Here is a 22874-nt window from a genome sequence, read left to right as displayed (position 1 = left end):
TCTTACTTGCTTGCTGACACTGACAAGAACTTTGTGGCCACATGGTCAGTTTATTTATCCATGTCTGAGTTGGCCTGGCCTAGAAATGATTCATTTTGACCCAGATTATCAGGTGGCTCTGGTGACCACAGCCACAGGATTGTGAGAGCAGTGTAAGGGAGGAAGCAGCAATGCATGGCCTCTTCTCTCCAGGAACAGCCCACATCTTTCTTGAGGTTAAGCTAAGCTGGAAACTGTAAATATACCTGAAACATCTGACCTTTTGTCAAAATTTGTTAACATCAACCAATAGACTGAAAACATGACATAGGAGCCTCAGACATGATCAAAGAATCACAGAATATGCCAAGTTGGAAGAGGATCATGGAGTCCCACTCCTGGCCCTGCACAGGACACTCCAAGAGTCACACCATGTGCCTGAGAGCATTGTCCAAACACTTCATGAACTCTGTCAGGCTTGGTGTTGTGACCATGTCCCTCAGGAGCCTGTTCAGTGCCCAACCACCCTCTGGGTGAAAAACATTTTCCTAATATCCAAGCTAAACCTCCCCGACAACTTCAGGCCAATCCCTTGGATCCTGTCCCTGGTCACCAGAGTGAGGAGATCGGTACCTGCCCCTCCTCTTCCCTTCACAAGGAAATTGCAGACTGTGATGAGGTCTCCCCTCAGTCTCCTCTTCTCCAGGCTGAACAGAACAAGTGACCTCAGCTGCTCCTGACACAGCTTCCCCTCATGGCCCTTCACCATCAGGAATGCAGAGGTTGCATCAGGCTAACAACGTTTCGTGCAAAAAAAAAAGTGAAAGATTATTTTGCTGTCCCAGGACAGTAGGAAAACCAGACTACAGATTGAAACTGCACATCACTGCTGGCTGGCCTGACTTTTTAAAGAAATCTAACAAGATAGGAACTTCTTGATACTTAACTGTTTGAATAAGAACATTAAGAAATACGTATTTCTTGCTGTTTCCATCACTAAGAAATGAAAAAAAACGAAAAAAAACCAAAAAAAAACCCCTGACTTTTAAAGACTAACAGGTTTTGGTTTCTCAAATCATAATAGTATGACTAAGTGACCAATTTCCCTCACGAAAGGGAGCAGAAATGAGACCTAATTTTCGAATGGCCATAGTTAGCAGTACCTGAAAAGCGCATGAAAAGCCTAAATTGGGAATACTGTCAGTTGCTTCACAGGTAACAAAAAAAATACACATTCATTAAGACTGAAAGGAAAGCCACGGAATATCATCGAAAACACGAAAGAAATTAAGTTTTGGTTAATAATTTTTTCTAAACTAGCCAGAGCATTTTCTGGAGCAGTTAATTTCTGGGTCACTGAAAACATAACTTGCTTTTATTTTCAGCAGATGTTGTTTAGTTGTTCTGAATCTCATTATTTTGAAATTCAAGGAAAAACAGCAATCTGGCTTCCAAAACTCTTAGACAAGTTTCAGTGTCATGAAATTTGTGATTCTTTAGCTTTGACTTTTCACTTTTGACTTTTGAATCAACAGCCTACAACCAATTCAATATTTAAAGAGTTCTTCTGCAAAGACAGACTGCAGATACTCTTACTGTATTTAATTTTAATGAAAGACAATGTTCTCAGTGCAATTTATTAATTCCAGTAGTTGAGCCTTTAGGAAAAACACCCAAATCACAAAACTTGTGATCAGAACTGAAAAGAACACGTACAGGTTTGAGGGGTTTTAAAATACTTGGTTTTATAAATGCTTCCACAAAGAAAGTACAAGTTGACAACATCAAAGTTTTTACGTCATCACAGTCAAATCACTAGAGGGAGACTGAACTGATTACAAAGGCTATCTATCCCAAAAGTTGGGCAACTTTGGATATTGGGTTTTTACCACTTATTAGAGAAAACTGATCCCTGAAACTGCTTCCAGACCACCTGCATTTGCATAGGAAATTAAGGTTTCTTTCAAAGTAACTTGAACCTCCCTGAAAATATCCTTCCTGTGAGTTCTATAAGCTGTTACACTTTATTTTTAAGTTACACCTCATAGAGACAACATATTAATTATCCTGGATCCAACTGTTTGGAATGGGGAAAGGAAAATGCTACTGCCACTTCAAAATACTGAAAAATCTCCTTTCAAGACCTATATATTCCTAAATGCCCAGTCACTGTTGCAGGCAGTCAATAAAAATGCCTTGCCTGGACAGAACCCTCAGCTCCAAAGCTCTTTAACCAGAGATGATGTTAAGAACCCTTATTGCTGAAACCCAGGCGGGTTTGTTTTGTTTTCTTTCTTCTAGAAACAATATTTTTTCCCCTATCATAAAACACAATAAAATACATTCTAATCAAAAAGATACACAGCTTCTTCACCCTTTCTTTCACAACATAAAATAAACATAGTGCTTTCTTTTTGCTAAAAGATGAAAAAACATGTATAATATATCTAACTTCTTCAGGATGGGAAAGGTAGTCTTTTCCTAAACTTCAGCAATGTCAGCAGCCTCTGTCAAGAGATGGCCAAATTGATTTTTCAGGGGTCAAAGGTTGTGTTTGAGATGTGTAGGTAAATTTACAATAAAGTCTGTGCATGATCAACGAAGCACCTGTAATAGAGCCCACTAATCACTGCTGGCTGAAGGTAAATTGAAATACATTGCTGCATTTCCAAAACACTTGTCAGTGTTTTATCCACCACAATATGCCAAAAACAGCTTTTAAAAATGTAGAAATGCCAAGTGATAGAAGAGCCACCAGAGGGAGTGTCTCTAGCTCCGTAAATGTGATCCAACCCAACAGAGCCTGGCCAGGAGTTTGACACACTTGGACATTACCATACTTTAATGCACAAATTTGCAGGGTTCAAGGTGCAATCCAGGCTTCACTCTGACCTTTGTATATACAATCTTAAGGCGTTTGGGAAATCAGATTTCATTTATTTTTTCCCTTCCTGTAAAAGCAGGAAGATAGAACCCTCCATCACGTATTTATCCGTTCCTAATACAAACCTTCAAATCTTTAGAAGCAGTGCTACAACAAATGGTGCTTGTATATCAAAAAAGCTATAAACAGCTGAGATTGCCATGGCAACACCTCGGCTCCCCAATTTACATAAATCCTGGGTAACATTCTGACAAATCCCAAAAGAAGAATTTCAAAGGTAGCAAAGGTAGGACTTTTTGCCAAAAGTGATCTTGGGACAGCTGTGCACAAGGAACAACTGGAATTATTACTACTCATGCCCGTCCCACTGGTGAAGTGAAGCCATTCAATCTCTGCTGAAGGCACCACTGGCTGGCATTTACGACATTACAGCATAAATGTTAAATGCTGCAATTACATTTTACGCTGTTTATAATCCTTGTGCATCACTTTCATTTTCTGTTCTAATTCTCACACCCAGAGCTTCATTTTATTTTTAAAGACAAGGCTATCAATGGCATTTTCACAAATGTTTCAGCCACTCAAGTTCTTCTCTGGAAAAGTCCTATACCAAAGAGTTTCTTTTTCCTCTCTATCTTCCAAGAAAACCCCATATGGTCTAGACAGTAATTCCAAAAGGGGGGTTCAGGGTTTGCTGCTATAACTGAAACACAAGCTTGATTCTTGACAAATTCTGCTTTCCAGAATTTTTGATTTTGTTACTATATAAGACATCACTCATATTCCTTTAGTCATAACAGCAGTCATACACCCCACATGATGGGTGTCCTAGAGAACAGAGACCAACAAGCTTAAAAATTCTGTAGAAAATCAGATGGTACCTGCACATAAGATGAAGAGAACATAGGAGTAAGGGGCAATATGTAAAAAGCTTATTAATACAAGGTTTCTTCACTTAATGAATAAATTAGAAGGAACAGACCAATATATGTTAAGTTTCTGTCAAGATCATGAAGGAGATAGTAAAAAAATAATCCCTTACCTGTAATAAAAATGAGAGCAATAAAGATATAGAGTGTGAAAGCTCTCAGATCAAAGATTTATCCCTGGGAACAGCAATAAAACTAGCTACTGAAATTTAATTATGAAAGGGAAACATCTTGGACAGCAAATTTATAGTGAGGTTCCAGCACACTATTTAGGATACAATATTTTGTATCCCATAGAATTATCTCTACTCACCATAAATCAATGGAAGATGAAGTTCATGTAAGACCCAGCAAAGCTAAACAGAAAGCTACCACTGCCTTCCTAGGGTTACAAAGCAAGTCCTTAACTCAAAAGCTTTCCTTTAGATTTAGAGGAAAAGGAACAGCTGCACCTTTTTTCTCCCAACATATTCTCAAATAGTAAAGGAGCGCACGTGAGAGAACTGCTGGCTTCTTTCCTTTTCAAAAGGTCTAATTAAAGCAAAGAACTATGACATAAAAATCAAGGACACCTCACAAACCTACAAAATATGCTGGGAGTTGCAAAGTTTGGTTGTTTTGGGATTTTTTTCTAGGTATTAGAAATGGTGTTTCTTTTTCTGAAGCTTTCACTCTGACCTGTAGCTTTTTCTTCCATGAGTGGCATAATTAAGAAGTGTTGGGTTTCAGAATTCTGCATAGAAATTTGGATTCACATTCACTCCTTTTGGACCTCTTCATTGGTGTTAGAGACTCAAATTATAATTATATGCATGCTGAAGGAAATCTAAGGCTTTCTGGAAAACTTTTAAGAATGCAAAGGCCTGATTCTGCTCCCTGTTGACTTAGAGGAAAAATTTTATCAACTTTCATTGTGTCTTTGAAATCAGACTTAAAATGAAGACTATTTTGTTCCTACATTACTGATGACTTCCAGCAGCTTAAAACCAAGCCAAACAAAATATCTATAATTTTTAATTAAACCCTACCTAAGCAAAACATCAATGGCAAAGGGCTAACAAATCTTTGCTTAATAAAACTGGTATTTATTAACAGTTTCTGATTTTGCAGCCTTTCCTTACATATAACCCAGCTTACTAGAGCTTAAGTGCTTCATGAAATCAGACTGGATTTGAGCATATGCTTAAGCAGCATGTTGACACAGGCCTTGGGGATCTCTAAACAGGATTTATTATGGAACAATACATTTATTTCACTTCTGCTGAAGAAAGATTTGTCTGTCGTGGAACACACTTCATTATGATCCACGAGAGGCTTTGGATGGTGTTCGGGTTGCTGTCCCTCCATTCACATCCCTGCTGGATTTCCATCTTATTAAGTTTTCACATTAAACAGTTCCCTAATCCAGTTTAAAGAAATGTAGTGTGAGTGGACAGCAAGACAGTGACTTAAACACTCAATGAGGTGGGGCAAGGAAAGCAGAGCAGCTGTGCAGAATTCAACTGCATCACAATTGACTCATTTTTAGCTACTTTTTATATTCTCTAATTATCCCTTACACTATCATTCTAATTACCCAGCTACATGTCCTCAATGACAAGCACTTATAATCATACAGCTTAATTAAAACATAACTGAAATACCTGTGGTGATAAAAATACCTCCAGGAAAAAAAGAAAAAAAGCCTTGAATGTAAAGGAAGTTCACTTTACATTTGCTACTAGACTCTCTCTCTGCTCTTTGCATCCTCACAGCAGAGTTTACATTGGTGCTCTGCAAGTTAAACTTATATTTGCACTCAGTCACCACAAGGAATTTTAAATAATACTGCTATCCTCCTATGAGGAAAAAAAATCCTGGTGCCAAATTTTTCTGACATTTTATTTAGTCATATATTTTTGTGCATAATCGGACAACAGCTGGTGAAGCCAAGCAATTCAGTAGTAGTATTTTAGAGGTGTTTTGCACAAGTTACACATGGATCATGCAGGGAAGACAACCTTGGGCTGTCCAAAATATTCAGGCTGATAAACATCTTTATACCATGGCTGGCCCTTCAGAACAAAAATATGTGCTCCCCACATATGGGTCAAGTCCAGCAAAGATGACCAAAGGACTGGAGCATCTCTCCTATTAAGAGAGGCTGTGAGAGCTGGTACTGTTCAGGCTGCAGAAGGCTCAAGAGGGATATTATCAATATGTATAAATGAAGTGATGGAGGCAGAGACCTCTCAGTAGCACAAGTTGAAATACAGAAAATTCCACCTAAACAGAAGTAAAAAACCCTTCGTATTGCAGGGATGGTAGACACAGCATAGCCTCAGCAGCCTCTCTCTTCCACAGTATCTAATCAAAGCTGGATGTCAGCATGGCTTAGCGTCCATCCTTTCAAAGGCATATAATGCTTTCTTTAAAATCTTATGCTGAACTTTCTTTCCTTGAGACTTCTTGTTTTCTCTGTGTCCAGGCAGCTCTTATTCCTGACACATCCTCAGCAGTGTCTCATTCTGAAAATCTAATTAGCAATTCAGATAATACAGGAGAAGGTAGCTGCTATAATTTATAATTTTTACCAGTTGATGGAGTTCCCTACAGATCCTGAGGATGTATCTTAAAGCTGCAGAATACAACAAAAATTTACTATAAATCTGAGAAAAGAGAAACGTAGAGTTTCCAGAAATCAGTGCAGCATTCTTTTTATGCAGTTACTCCAATTTTCAAACTGCATTTTAGCTCTTCACTATTTTATGCATCTGTGCCTTTTCTACTTAAATTATTCAAATTCAGCATTGACTTAGAAGCCCCTCAAAAATCAAGAGTCATTTAATACAGTAGCAGGAACATTGCAGGTTAAACTATGAATATGTATCCTCATAATTTGTTTCATTGCACATGTGGGCGTGCACAGATTTTAAGCCCTATTATAAGACACTAGGAATTTAAATGAAATATTAATTAGAAAGCAATTACTGGATTTAGCAGCAGAGAGTTCTGGACAGGGGTTTGCATTAGGATTTGTTTCTAAGCCACAGGAGAAAAGGGGACTGATGGTGCCATCTGTTGGTCATTTTAAAATGGACATGGTTAATGGAGGTTTGTGGTCTCCCACGCTGGAGGTAACGCCAGAAAGCTTCGCACCTCAGCACTCTTAATTGTGACCCCCACTGTTCTCAGTCCAGGAGCGTGTGCAGAGCACAGTGGAGCCACAACAGCTGGATTCTGAAAATGGCCATGGTAGCACCCGTGGAAATGTTTGTGTTTTGGCTGTTTGCTTCACACTCCTTTTTCCCGTCTCCCTCTTCACACATCCCATTACCTCCTGTGCCCTACCTCTATTCACTTCCACACACACTGAGAATCATGTTGGCTCTGGAAGGAAATAAAGTTTTCCTTTGAACAGTTTTGCTTACCAGATTCTCCCAATCACATTTCTGGCCTTCACTCCCTACCAAGCAGGTGTTTTCTTTGTAATGAAGTAGGGGGGATTTTGGGTAATGGAATGGGCTGTCATGAGGCTGCCACAGCAAAATCACTTTCCAAATAGATGTTTTTAATCTTTGCTTGAGAGAAAGCTGTGAAGACCTCAGCCAGTAAAGGAACATTCAAATCCAGCCATGGAGCCTGTTGGCACATTGTCATATGCATCATGTCTCACAGAAAGGCAACCACAGCCTGATTGCATTTCAGAATTAAATAGAAAAAAGACCATTTGGTTAGCCATGAGAGCATGAGTCATGTCTGTGTCCAGATGCGGACAATGTCAGTATACAACTCAGGAAACCATGAGGAGTAAGGGTGTAGTCAGCACTTCCCACACACTTGCTGAACCCTGTGGACTTGTGGATGTCTTCTGGAGATTTTGATGGGACTTGTCCCACAATACACTTGCCCATCACAAAACAGCTGGCTCCTGACCACTGGGAGTGGTGGTTCACTATCTTCTGTAGGACCAGTCTTTTAAATCCAGAAAGAGATCCATGGGATTGCATCTTATAATGCTCCAGCTCTGGTGCCAGATCACAAGAGACAGCACTGACTGGGCTCTTTAGCCCGAAGTTCTGCACTCACTGCTGTTTTCCCCACATCCCCAGTGAGGAATTAGTTAATTGCCCAGGCCCACAGTGTCCTGCCAGCTGCGGACGAAGCAATCTCTTGGCAAGGACTTCCAGATTGTCAGTGTCCATCAGACAACAGGACATCCAGGATGGAAACATCTCCTGAGGTGAGGGACCTTCCCAGATGAATTGCCAAAGCCTCAGAAGTGTTTCTCCAGACTGCACATCTGTTTGCCCGATGCCACGGCAGCATCAGAAGGTTGCTGAGTAGCACCGTGGTGCCCTTTGTAAAGATGAAGGAAAAGAAGTACAGCAACAACACAAGGAAGAAAAGAAATAAAATTGGGGTTGCATGGGCATACAACCCACATGCACATATATAATTACAACCAAACATTATTTCTCTCTCACACAGGAATTAAAAGATTAAAGAGCTAATGAATATGCTGGCAGCAAGTAGGAGCAGTAATAGGCTTAGGTAGGATGCTGGGCAACAGCATGATATGAGAACTGAGTGAGGTTCTTTTGTAGATTTAACGTCAAGGACATCACTTTTGTAATGCTTTTACATATTTAGATTTACCATTGGTCTCTGTTCTCTTTTTCCACGCACAATTTTTGCAGCTAAGATATTGACCAAAGGTGTGGACAGGAAGGAGGGCGAAAAGGTGGTGATTGGTAGGGAAATAAAACAGACATTAACAGGTTATGAATTTCATGTCCCCCCACAATTAAAAAGAAAAAAAAAGCTGATTTCTCCACATGTACAATAATTTTTCAGTTACTATTAGTGTGCTTGTCTACACAAAATTAATTCCTTGAAGGGAGAGGGGGAGGAAACCACTCTACAAAACTTCCTCTTCGTATGTATATGAAGTAAATAACTCTAAAATATCACAGTTGTGAATTCTCAACTCAAAATAAATACAACAATCCCTTGTACAAGAAACTGCCAGTGCACTCCACTGTGACAAACTGCAAGAGAGCACAGCAGCATGTTACGCTCCATAACAGCTTTTGGTAAAATCATCAAAGGACATAAATGACTGGAAAAGTATTTTCATAGTTTCACCAAATTTGGTTTGTTCTCCATAACAATCTGACCTCTTACACTTGCCATAGCAAATGGTACAAAGTATTTTTTTCTTTCTTCAACTTATTTAAATTAGGAGTACCATAATTGAAGAGGGTGGGGGGCGGAGACAGGGAAGGAAAGGAGCTTTAGGCAATTGAATTTTCCAAAGTGTTTGGAGAGATAATTGGAAAAGGGATTGAAAATGCTGCCAATCACCTTAATGGATGCAAAAATCACAGGAGATACTCCTGTGGGACACCAGGAAAGAATTTCACTCGATTTGTTTCCACTGAAAAGAAATTTCAGGCTACACCAAAATTTCATTCAACTCCATTTGAATCCATGTCTGCTCCCAATCATACTGCTAATTATTACAATCATTATTATCTTCTAGTGCACAGGAAAACATTAAAATGTAAACACAAACCCACTCTGAATGAAAACACTTCAAGAATTCTGTAGTGTGAAAACTTCCCTGATGTGGAGACAAACAAATCACTGCACTCAAAAAAAAAAAATAGTGGTAAAAGAGATTGCCTGTATTATTTCACTATTTCTTTACAATTTTTCCCTCAGATCCATGGTGTAAAACTGTTCCAAGTCTTTGGTCAATCTTCACTTTTCCAGTGTCTAGAGGAGACTTTTCACCAGCTATAGAACCACTATTTTTTCTTGCATCTCTGCATATACTGAAAATAGGGATATGAGGTTCAAACCACCTTACAGATACTACCACGTCTTTTGAATTTAATAAGAATCATAGAAATTTTAAGAGGTTTTTTTTCCTTTTAAGCTTTACACTTAGAAAAAAAAAATTGAATTAAGAAAAACAAGTGTGTTGAGCATCTACATAAAATGATTGAGCAATCTATCTTTTACCAATTCACTTCCTTTGCTACACAGTTTACCTTCGCTTACTATTTGGAATTCACCAGCTTATGTATTTGGGTTAGTGTTCTCCGGCTAAGTACCAAAAAGAAGGAATAAGCATCACAAAGAAATAGACCTTGCACCCTGACTGGTATGTTTTTCAAAACAAATATTATAGAAAACAGGGAAGGAAATGGATAATATGCTGATCACATCCAGCTGAAACTGTAGGAACTGAACCCAGCAAAGTGGCAGCATGGAAACTTGCATAGAATAACTTAATTTCCAGAAGAGCAGGTGGCTTGCCAGGTATGTACAAGAGTCCTGACTTAAAAGATAGTTTTCTCTAAGCCCTGCTGACAGTTAGCACAAGCCACATGTGTCAGTAAAAGCAAACCATGGCACATCCTGCTCTTTATTCAGCTTCTGTAATCCTGTCTCAAGCCTTAGGTACACATCAAGAAGAGGAGTGCATTTATATGCCAGACTGACACATTGTACAGGAAAACACTGTACTGAGCTGTCATTCTTCATATGCAGAAATGAAACATGAGATTTACTGCTGCCATCCTCTGTGACCTAGACTAGAGCAACCCCAACAGCAGGTGGTTTAGCTGTTTTGATTTAGCTCTTATCTAGGAAACTCACATAAACCCCATTTTGCATATCTAAATCTTCAATACAATGGTGCTGAATAAAACTGCAGAGCAAAACAGGGCTCCAGTGCTTGAGCACTGAAAATGCCTGGGCAGAGATGTTATCCAGGATCACAGAAGTTATCGAGGATCACACAAAACCCTGGCAAAGACCAGGCTGTGTGCTTGCTGTCTGACAACAGCACACAAACTGACTGCAGACTAACACATTTCTGAGCTCAGGCAGAAGCTGTTTGGCTGCCACAGAACAAAAAGGCAGAAGCACACATATGTACAAAGAGACCTATAGAAGCACAGAATCCAATCCCCCCTCTCCAATGGCAGTTTGAATGCCATCAGCTTAGTTTAATTTTTAATTAGATTTTACTGTAACAAATACCATCGATTGCGCTGCAGCTTGCATACACGAGTACTGCTGCCAAGACTGCTAATAAAATATTATGTCTTTTCACAATTTCGATAATCACAAACCTGCCCTCTTCTTTCAGCCAAAAACCATTCTTAAAATTTAGAATGAAAGGTTGTTTCAAGTTGATGAAATAGGCAAGATAATTGCAGAAACAGCTCATTTCTCTCAGAGATGATAAAAAGGATACAGTGACCATCCCTCACCCACAAAACCCTATTTATTATTGCTTGGGACATTGGCACAAATTCTGGAATGCAGCTTTATGATGCTATTTCTTCTTACCATGCTGTTACATCCTCTTTCACACACTGTTTTGAAACATATTCATGCTAGACCCTTTTGTCTTCTACACAGAATATTTATGGAAGATTTTTACTGCAAGTCATAAATTAATTAATAATGGTAGACTGTAATACCGAGAGGCAAAAAGCAGCCCCCATAAAATACTACCTCCTCAAAGAAGTTAATGCTGCTCTTTTAGTCAAGACACCAACCTGTCAGAGAGGATATTTCTATTCTGAAAGAGATTGCTTAGAGTCCCTATGGGGTTATTTTTATACATTCAGAATCTTCAACATGATGATAAACTCCATAAAGGACATCTGAATCAAAATAAGGAACTAATTTGGATGTGTTATTACCCAGTCACAAAACTGGACCTAACGTCTTTCTTTATGGCAAGGAGAAACTTTGTTTCTGAAGGACTGAAAAAGTTTTGTATAATAATTTTCTGAAGTTGCCATTTTTCAAATGTCATACAGATCCTTTAGATAAGGACAGAGATTTCCAGATAATAATAGCTACTTCTGTGTCTTTCCTTCAAAGTACACATTGTAGTTGCCCACTAAATGCTGAAGTTGTATACACTCCTCTTTCAGATAACTGTTTAGGACATTTATATTTAGGTGCAAACTATCAGACGTTAATTGCTTGATGCAACTTTTAATATTAGGGATATTTTATATGCTGATGCAGAGGGGGTTTTTGGTAATATAATCAGTTTTACATGTAAGATGACATCACAATACAAAACACTGATTAACTCATTATATTTAGAACTATATCAGCTTAAAGATTTCTTTTTTTTTTTTTCAAATACAAAATGTTTCCTTGAGTTAATGTAACAAAGGAGTTGATTTGGAGTTGTTTGGTTTGTTTGGTGTTTTAGGGAGGTTTTTTGGTTCATTTGTTTTGTTGTTTTTTTTTTAATTTCAATGTTTTTCTGAGGTGATTAATAACTTTTATAACCACTCTTGTGGTTTATGGATGTCTACACAGATCTGCTTTTCTTTAGTGGGATGAAAAACACAAAGAATTCTTTAGTGTTTGATAGTGTCCCACATAACATCCCTGCTTCTAAACTGGAGAGACATGAATTTGGCAGATGGGCTGCTATACAGATAAGGAATTGGCTGGATGGTTGCACTCAGAGTTGTGGTCAACAGGTTGACGTCCAGGTGTTCTTTACTGTGAGATTGGTGAGGCCCTGGCACAGGCTGCCCAGAGAAGCTGTGGATGCCCATCCCTGGAAGTGTTCAACACCAGGTTGGATGGGGCTTGGAGCAACTTTGGGGAGTGGAAGATGTTCCTGCCCAGGGAGGGGAGGTTGGAATTAGATGATCTTTAAGGTCTCTTCCAACCCAAACCATTCTATGATTCTACATCCAAAAAAACTAGTTAAAATTTTTTGAGATTCACTGCTTTTAAATTAGCTGTAGAACTTCAAGACAAATTAAATTTAGGAATTTTTTTTCAATTACAGAAGAATTTTTAAAAATAAACTATTCACTAAATAAAACCTTCACTCTTTTCCAGATGTATTCATTTAGAGGACAAGAGTCTCTTCCAACTTCCACCAATCTAAATTAGAACAACTGAAATTAAACCAAATGGCAGCATTGTAACAATGGCATAAATGAAAAAGGCTGTTAATTTTATTGCCACAGCCTTCAGAAAACTGGAGAAAATACAAGAAAAACAGAATGTGTGAAAAGCCCTGCATAATACTTCATCTTCCCGGCAGCCAAGGGTGCAATCTCAGCAGTGCTCTGAGGAGTGAGCTGTGCATCATCTATTACTCCTGCACTTGAGAAAATCCGTGCATCTCAAATCATGCAGTATCCCAGATGCCAGTGATTAACAGAGGTAACTCTTTTATCCAGACCTCCGTGGGCATGAAAATGTGCACTTGTCTAGGAAAGCTAACTCTGGGCAAACAATTCTATTTCAAGCTGGATGGAGGTAGCACAAGGGTTAAGAAAAACTTTACCAGCCGTTGTATTGGAGCAATCACTGTTATGCCAGTGCTCTGGGCAATGACAATCTGTTAGGTCTTTTCTAAACCCAGTACAAGCATTTGTAATGCAAATGTTAGCACGCTGAATATATCACACTGTTCCTACATCCATTGATACCAGCAAGGGGAGAAATCATGTGGCCCCATCCTCCCTCTGCAGCAGCTTGTTCCCTTTAGCTCTTGTTTACTTCCCTGTGTTTTCTCTAATCTAGTTCTAAATGTCGCTAAGCACAGTGTTTGTTGTTCAGGACTAGTTATAGCATGTTAACCTATTTTCTTCCCTTTCATGTGATTTTTGACATGGTTTTGTTCAGCTGTGTTCGCGGTACCCTGAGTTCAGCACTCTATGAACGACCCCTCTGTTTAGAAATTGGGAACCGGAATAACGGCCAAGAGTTGAGAGAAATTTATGGCTCGATTTCCTTGGAATCTGTACGCTTGGTAAAGTACTTTGAAAAACTGGGAAACCGGGTCTCCAGCTGAGAAAGGTTCAAAGATAAAGAAGAATGGTCTAAAGGAAAATTATTATCATTTGATATTGCCATTCAGTTAGCTGCACAAAATATACAGATAAATAATAGACATACAGCCTTTTGTGTGCATCACCAACTCATTAGCTCTGGCTCACAACCATTTTCTGTTTAGAAGCCACCATAAGAATTTTACCATAGAAGAGTTGAACACCTTCAGAAACAATTTAAGCCCACCACAGCTTATTTTTCTGACTGACTTCTCATGGATGTGCTAGAAACAGGCCTCAAATTTTTTGACAGATCTGTAGAACAAAAATTGGAAAGAGTTATCTAAGAATATCTACTTTTTTCCTGACAAAATCACTCCACTTGCAGCTCACCATGCAAATGAACTGGAAGACTTTTTCCAGTTTCCCATTGCCCTTTGTTAAAATAAACAAATACACCTCTCAGGAATAAAAGAAGTGAATCCAGTAACTTATCTTGCAAGAAATTAGCAGAAACAAATATATGACAAAGTACATTAGTCATATTCAACAGCTTAAGTCAGTTTTGATGGCCAAAAACAAACAGAAAACTAATTTTTTTACTTATTTCTCCTTTATTTTAAATGCATATTTGAAAACTAGGAACTCACCAAATGTGCAAAGTCACAGCCCTGTTCTGTCAAGGTAGATACATCCGTAAGAGCAGTAGGCATGAGATCAAATTTCAGGGTTTTTGCAGAAGTGCTGAGATAGATTCACAGCTTCACACTTCTAGTTCTAGAGAGACAAGAGGATAATGATAAGCAATATGACCTAAACGTTACACTGGAGAACCTGCCATGCCATGTCTGTGAGCTGAACAAAACACAAGAAAAAGGTGCCAAGTGGTCTGCACAGAAGGTGAGCTTCCATATAGTTAAAAAGTCTACAAAAACCTCACAGCGAGGGCTAGGAAATACAGCACAGACAAGAAATGCAGGAACTGATCTTGCCCAATCCCAACGCTCAGTAGCAGATGAAATTCCCATGACAAGTGGTGCATTTGCACAGCAGTAGGAACTCACAATCCCTTTGAATTAGCACAGGATTCATTGGACTGACCATTGCAAAAATAAAAAGTGAAACAGCAATGAAAAGCAGAGTTTTACCTGATACAAGAACTTCAATTTTATTTCTACCCCTATGTATTTACTAGTTTAAGAAATCGCTGCTTCTAAACACGAAGACAGAAAGTGTGAAGACTTATGAATACATTTTCAACAGTATCTAGCACCAGAGCTATACACAAAATCTGAAATATTAAACAGTGAAGGCTAAAGTTAAACTGACATAACCTTCACACAAAGACATAAGTAAAGCAGGACAAAGTTTTATCTTTAAACAGGGATAAGCAACTATTTACCATTATACCATAGGACTGAACAGCTGTTTGTGATGCTACAGTAAATTAACAACTTGAAGACATCAGTCTTGTTTGACTGAACATCACCTGTCCCTGCAATAGACTCATGCACCTAATCAGGTGATTATTAGGAAAATCCAACACTACACATAAAGGGCTCCAACGATTAAATGAAGCACTGGTCCTCAAATTCTCTCATAGACAATCAAAGACTCACAGAAACATTCTTGGTTCTGTTCAAAGTGATCCCCAAGCATGCAAGTCGCTAAGAACCAGTATTCTTTGTCTACCTGGCTGCATATACTGAAAACAAAATGAAAAACAACCATTGTAGAATATGGCTTAGGCAAGACATTTAGCTTTGTACTTTACAGAGTAAAATAGTTAAACTCATCAAAAACTACCTTAGAGGAAAAGAAATTTTAGAAGTGATAGCATGTAGCAACTTTCCTTATTGTATTTCTAAATGTATAGAGTAATTCCAGTTTGAATGGAAACAAACATGTTATTAATACTTTAAAACAACAAGGGTCATATTTCTTCCTCAAAGTATTTACTTAACATTATCATCATTTCTTAGGGGAAAAAAAGAAAAAGATACAATTCTATTTAGCATATCAATGAAATTAGAAGGGAAGTCCTACTGAAGGACTAACTCTCCTTAATGCCCTTATTCTCCCTTCATTATGCCACTGATGTCCCATGACAACAACATTAATTTGACATGGATGAGTTATGACCCACTGTTTCTTGCACAACTCTCAGGAAGCCTAAGGCAGGGTTTTCTGCTTTGGGTATTGGGGCCAGAAGGACCATGAAGAAAACCAGTGCAATAGAAGGAGCAATTAAGCTACAGGTTGTTTTGCTCTAAGCAGTTAACCAGCTGTGCCTAATAAATTATTTGATTATACAACATCTTATAGGTTTGACGTCGATTGCAACCGTGCATAAAACTAACGTTCGGTGGCTTTGCATATTTGCTTGTGTGATTATAACTTTAATTCCTCCTGGTACTCATCAGTGCACCTGGCAATACAAAGCACTGTTGGGTTTTCCATACCAATGGTCAGCATGCTCAGAGCACCTCAAAACTGTGGACTAAAATACAACAATCTTGAGAAGGAAGTGGGAAAGGATTGCTATTAGTGTTTGCTGCTGAGAAACAAGGCCACTCTGATCCAGAGCAGAATGAGCAAGAGGGGGAAACTGAGGCACAGATACATTGTATGTGTGTATATTTACAATGGACACAAAAACAGGTGAACACACAAAACACAACCCAGAAGAGGTGTCCAAGAAATTCCTGAACTAGAAGTCTGTTTTTTTTTTTTTTTTTTTTTTTTAAGAGATAGAATTCCATGCTAATGTATACAGCCTGCTTCTGGCACTTGCACTACCTTCCTCAGCAGCTCTCCATTATCTATCTCTAGTGCAGTGCTTCACGTTTGAGAGCTGTAACTATGGACTTCACATTCCCAGTCCCACACTGACTTCATGCTACTCTGCATCCTCACAAAAGAAAGGGGAATTTGCTCTGTGCAAGGTCTTGCACAAACCTGAATTTAAAAAAAACACTGCGAAGCAGCCCTCACAACCACTGCAAGTCTGAAGAGCTTCCCCCCATCATGACAACCATTTCCTAAAAAATGCTGGCATATTAATCCTCTTCATCTTCTCACCTGGACACAAAGAACTGTGGACCCTGTCATTGTTCTTTAGCTGAATGTCCCAGTCCTTCAGTGAGGACTCACAAATTGTCAAGATGACTCAGAGGACCATCACGCATCACGTATAACAAAGCAGTGAATTAAGCACACCCCCAAAAAATTCAGACAGCAGTTCATAAACTATTAAATGGAAGATTATAATAACAAATAGATGAATGCAGTCCTCCATGGATAATACATGTACAAAAATGCTAATCTTTGAGGCTAAATTATTCACAACGAATGAGTCAATCAGCCTTATTCCCTCACAGACCACTATTTCCGGGAGCTATTTATAAGTGAGACAAAATTGATGTGCTTGTATCATCTATTTCTGTACAAGGGGAAAGTGCATGATAATCCCCTTTTTATTCCCTTTATTAAGGCATTCCATGAATGTGAATGGCAACAAAAACCACAAGAACCATCTGTAATTGATACTGCAGTGACAGCTAAACTGCAAGTTAGTGAATTTGGCCAACATTATAAATTTCCTTGTTCCTGATCAGGCCCTTAATAATGACATACACCATTTATCAAGTGATAGAGTCAGCAGAACTCTGAACAAAACAGCCCGTGCCAGAATGCCATCACCATAATGTAAAATACCTGTTTTACAGAGACAGTCCTTTAAACTATAATATCTAATTCCCAGGAGCACCTACAATCAGAAATCACTACAGCAAAAAGAAGCACATCACACAGATTGCTCTTCCCTGACTTGCCAGCCAGCTGCATTTCCCCCAGCCACAGGATCCCCTCCTGCTTGGAGGGACTCGGATCTCCGGGACAGCACAGAGAATAATGCAAGTCCTGACAAAAGGACTTTTCTGCCAAAAGAAGGATCAACCCCTTGAGTGCAGGTTCAGAACAACTTTAAGGGACTGGGACATCAGAACCCTCTGTGGTCCATGTTCTCCCTCTAAAAAAGGGCCAAGGTCCGTAACTGCCACACACACTATTTTGGCAATTCCAGCTCTATCAGAATCAAGGAATAAGTGAACTTAGTGATGATGTTTTATAAGCAAACAGTTGCCATATTACTCACTTGAAAAGAAAAGAGAGCCATCATAGAGAGATGCATTTCCAGAACCAATTTAAAGGTTAAGCCAAACGAGTTCCCTGAATCAGGATCTAATGAGATTCCAAGGCTCAGCTCAGGAGACTTGATGCTATATGAGCAAAGGAGAGGCTGCTCACACTTCTTCTGTCAGTGACAGCTGAGCCTCCCAGAAGGATACAGACACTTCCGTGGATCCTGGCTACCTCGCTTACCAATGAAACATCCCAATTAACTTCTATAGGGATTATGCATCAAATTCTTGCTGAAATTATCGTGCCCAAATATCTTTCCTGGCTTTGTAGAATTGAATCCTCATTTACATGTGGCTGAGTGCCTCTCCCCATTCCTGGAAATGGCATGTTTTATCCTAGCTGTATAAAGTGACGATGGCATTAAAGGGTTAAGAAAGAAACAGTTAAGTGTGATGTAAAAATAGAGTTTAAACTAATAAAAAAAAAAATTAAATGCCTTTTAAAACAGTGAAAACAACATTAGTTTAAGGTTTTTTAAATACTGACGTTAACAAAGACAACAAAGAAAGCATAGATTCAACTAAAATCAAATGAGATTCAAAATTGCTTCCAGTGTTGGTGCTGAAAACAAAGCATGCACAAGGGTCTACTACACTGCTCTCTTGCAAGGCATAAACCAGGTCTGCAATAAACTGCTTGATGCTGTCTTGCTGGTCATAAAGCTACCAAAAAAAAATTTAAAAAAAAGAAAAAAAGGGATACGACATTTTTTATAACACTTTAGGGTCCAATGCAATATAAAATATATCTTTCTGGCACTGTGTGCTTTCAGAGCAGATTCTAGAGACTTTGAGGTTTGTATACACTTTTGTCAGAGAGGAACTGAATATATTTCTTGTTGGATTGGGCCATAGGCAGCTATAGCTGTTCCCAAAAGACAGTGTAAATGACAAGCATTCTGAACCCCAGGGAAAACATAAATCATTAACAACAAGACCAAGATAAGAGCTCCTTGAACTGACACTTCCAGTTTTAAGATATAGTTTTCTATTCCCTTTATATTTAAAGAAAAATTAACTTTCCTAAATATATTAAAATTAATTTATCTTCACATGGATGCAAGAATACCATCACAACTCCACTCCATAAATGCCACCCCAAAAGACCATCTCTTCAGATCATTTCTTTGACCACATTGCCATTTTCACTGCATCCTTCCAGGTGGCTCCTTTGGTTGTGTGCAGGTGTATTCAAGGCTTTCCCTGGCCTATCCCAAACTCCACCTCCACAACATCACAGACCATGCTGATTCCTTCAATTACTGTTAAGCTTTTAGGACACAGTTATTATTTTGCTTTTTAAAGCTTAAGATGCTTTGACAAGAATCTTTTGTTTTCTCCTTACTGACGAAGGGTTTTTTCTAAAGCTTGACTTCTTTTTACCATGACACCTATGCACAGACAATGTGTGAAGCTACATAAATTAACTTCTGCTTTCTATGCACTGCCCAGTTTATTGACATTCACATACTATTTCTTACTATTTTTGGGACAATATATTCTCTGAGGCATGGACTGATTTTTCTCCCCCCCCAGAGCTTACAGCATTCCAAACCCAAAGCAGCCATGTTCCTAGATAACAATGTCAAACAAATAATGAACAGCAATAACCTTAAGCTGGATTTTCTAGGTTTGTAAGGCATTATTTTGGAAAAAACTACTTGTAGTGTCTTTTTCTCAAAAACCACCCCAAAAAACACACACATGTTCTCAAATCTGAACGTATTTAACCCAAGCCTTGATGTGTTAAACCTTGATGTGTAGTGAACTCCAGCTAAATTAAATATAGCAACTTCACCACTGATGAAGCATTTTTCCTGGGCAAAATGCACTGTGTTTTATCTAAGAGACACATAGGGAGTACAAACAAGAACAACATTACCAGAAAGATCTTCTCTTTAGAATCAACAGATCTGGGTTACAGGCAAATTATTTGAAAACAAGTTGCTGAGGCAATATTCCATCAAAATGACTACTATCAGCCATAAACATATGGGACCCTCCAACTACCCAGGGTAATAAGTCTTGTATATTATTGCTGGGAATTCCTTCAAAGCCCAAATCATTTTTAGTTTGTAAAGCTCCCTAATTTATTTTCCATGGTTGGGAGGAATCTGCTGCTAAACTAAAAATACAGTTTTACCCCCCATTATCTCTGCACATAAAGAGTCACAGAGCTTTGGGCTAGAATTAACATGAGATAGGCTATTATGACTGCAAGAACATTTAGAAGTCCCTGTTGACTTTGCAGTTTGTAATAATAAATATCCTCCCCATAATATCTTATTCCATTTTTTTCTAAACTTGATGCCTAGAGGAAGTCTTGAAGCCTGTGATAAAATGCTAGCAGTATTTACCTACTTTGTTGCTAGCCTGGATTTCCTTTTCTTCCTGGGAAAAGTCATTTAAAGAAATGATATTTGCAAGCAAAAGCTCTTAAAAGTATAACCTTTGATTTCATTAATGCCCTACAGAAATATGATGTCCTACTGTACTTGATTACTGAAGCAAAACTGACTCTGCTTGTATAAAGTAATGGCACTATTTTACAGTGAAGCATTTGCTCTTCCACGAAGGAAAAACCTTGTAATCAGACGTGAAGGTTATAAAAGACACAGTCTACAAGTCAAAAGTATCCTATTACCACCAATCAAGGTGATAATTAAGACCAGATTTCTGTAAGGAGGGGGTAAGCATTTAGGGGGCTTCACAAAGTACTGAGCTTCATGCACATAATAAACAGTTCAAAGTACTCTTACTTTATTAAGAAAATGCTGAAAGTGGCTAAAAGTAAGGTGTACTCTTGCATACGTATCTTACTTCGTTGGGCTGGTTCTGTGCAACAGAAAAAACTTGCCTACTCTCACATGTACTAAGAATGTTTGGCAGGTTTTGGTTGTTGGGCATTTTTTTAGGGGTTTTGGTAGATTTCTTTCCCCCCCCAGAATTGTTCATAAATGCACTTAGGAGCAAAAAATTGAGATGAAGACAACATCCTTTATACATTCAAGGTTCCAGTTCACTAAAAGCTTTTCAGCAAACTAGAGTAACATTTCACACTTCAGGCACTACAGTATTCCTTTAACTCATTCTTGCTGGTTTTTACTTATTCATAGGTCTGTCAAGTGAATTCAGCAGATTATCAAGCAAAACATGCACATCACAAATACCCTCTCTCAGACAATCTCAATCTCCATAGATGTCAACAAGTACTCACAAGAACAAATTAAATCAAGCCATGCTGACACACCTAAATGTGCATTTCCCTCTACTCTATGTGCCTTGTATGATGCAAGGCTTGGAAGAGTGGCAGTCTGTTGGCAATTGATCCTTCTTAGACAGAGAAAGCAAACAACAATTAAGTTATGAATAAGACTAACAATATACTCTCTGCTTCACATACATGCCCAGTTCAACTTAAATTGTGAACAGATGGAAAGCAAGACATTCTCCTATTTCAGATTCACTACATTCCCCTAAATCCATAAAACCATACATTTTAAAAATGAAAATGTTTAGAACTATAAACTATTTCCAAATAGTTAATCCACTGATCTTTAGCTTACTGACTTGTTTCCTGTTTGTCACCTCATTTATTGTGATATTATTCTTACTGGACAGCAATTCACTAAGGCCATTATTTGAAGACAGTTAATTTTCTCTTCTGAAATCCATTTCAATAATTTTACTTTCAGCATCTATAAAGGTTATTTCATACCTGTGTATTTGCTAGATATGACTCCCGATTTTCCTCCTATGAATGAGGTATTTTTCAGTTCTCATGAGCTTTCCACAAATGTAGCTGGGAAGTTGTCTAATCTGCAAGGTGAGGACAAGATATGCTGTATAAAACAGAGGTTTTTTTACACTTGCACAAATAAATAAGAGATTTCTTTTTTAACAAAGCAGGCAAATAAATTTGAACTCATTTGAACCCTCTAGAACTGCAGCACTGGAGGAAACCTCCACCATCTTACAACTACAGCATTTCCCTGACTGCTCCTCTTCACCTTCTTTATCCTTTTTCCTAGGGCTCTCTTCATTTATTCCTACCATTTTCAACTCCTTACTCTTCAAAAATTTACACTCCCCTTTTGTGCCAGCCACCACCCCTCACCTGCTCCTTTCTGCTTCACCTTTTTCCAATCCTCCGAGGTTTGTGCCTCTGGCCTGTATTTCCATGCCCTCCCCACCATGGAGGGCACACTCCCATTTCCAGATTCCATTACTAATGAGTGCAATTAGAGATAACAGGATGACACACACGCAGACTTCAGCAGAGCCACCCATTTAACACCGCCACAGCATTCCCCTGGTACCACTGCAGATCTGGGTGTTGGGGCAAACTGCAGCCTGAGCTTCATTAAGAGCTGCAATTTCCTCCCTGCTTTTTCCTTTCTGCCCCCCTCCAAGCTCAGCCCACCTTCACATGACAAGGGATAAAAGCCACGTCGCCTTTAGCACAATTCACAAACTCTTACATGAGTTTGATTCCTGTGGGGCTCCCCCAAGATAAGGTAAAGCACTGCGGATTTTGGAAAGCGGCCCCTTGCTGAGGTACACTTCTCCTCATAACTTTGTTTTACACGTAAAGTGCTGTGCATTTCATATAGCAATACATTTATACACTCTTTGATCATTTATTTTTCTCAGGCCTCTGTAATTTTCAACTTTACCACTTCATTCTTCACTACACACAGCCTCATTTAATTTCCTTATATCTGCAGAGCAGGAATTAGACAGGCCCAGAATAGATCAAACAGTGCTGAATTTGGGTCATTATCCACAAAGCATCCCAAGACAGCCTGCCTTAGCTGTCAGTGAAAGTTCACTTGCAATGTTTTACTCACACTAGAAAAGGAGATAGGGAAAACTAGTAACCTTCATTAGACCAGAAAGCTTAAAAAGATTTAAAGCATAACCTCAAGAGCTTCTTTAGGACTCACATGTCTGGAAGCTCACCACTCCTTTTTCTCCTGAGAGCATAGTCAGGAAAGGATTTTTTTTTCAAATCAGACACTTTACTATTCTAAAGAACAGTGAAGGCACCAATTTATAA

At 38.7% G+C, this 22874-nt stretch overlaps 1 protein-coding gene across 3 annotated transcripts in view; it reads right to left on the bottom strand.

The window, feature by feature from the left end:
- Window positions 1-22874, bottom strand: part of POU1F1 (POU class 1 homeobox 1) — an 87928-nt gene that overhangs the window by 24532 nt on the left and 40522 nt on the right. For all 3 annotated transcript variants that reach the window (XM_032096781.1, XM_032096797.1, XM_032096806.1), the window contains one exon: window positions 21534-21634. The gene's annotated coding sequence lies outside the window, so the exon portion shown is untranslated. The remainder of the gene's footprint in view (window positions 1-21533; window positions 21635-22874) is intronic.

Source organism: Corvus moneduloides, chromosome 2, assembly GCF_009650955.1.
Source record: "Corvus moneduloides isolate bCorMon1 chromosome 2, bCorMon1.pri, whole genome shotgun sequence".
In the NCBI taxonomy this organism is placed as follows: Eukaryota; Metazoa; Chordata; class Aves; order Passeriformes; family Corvidae; genus Corvus; species Corvus moneduloides.
This window is presented reverse-complemented; position numbering and strand designations above follow the sequence as displayed.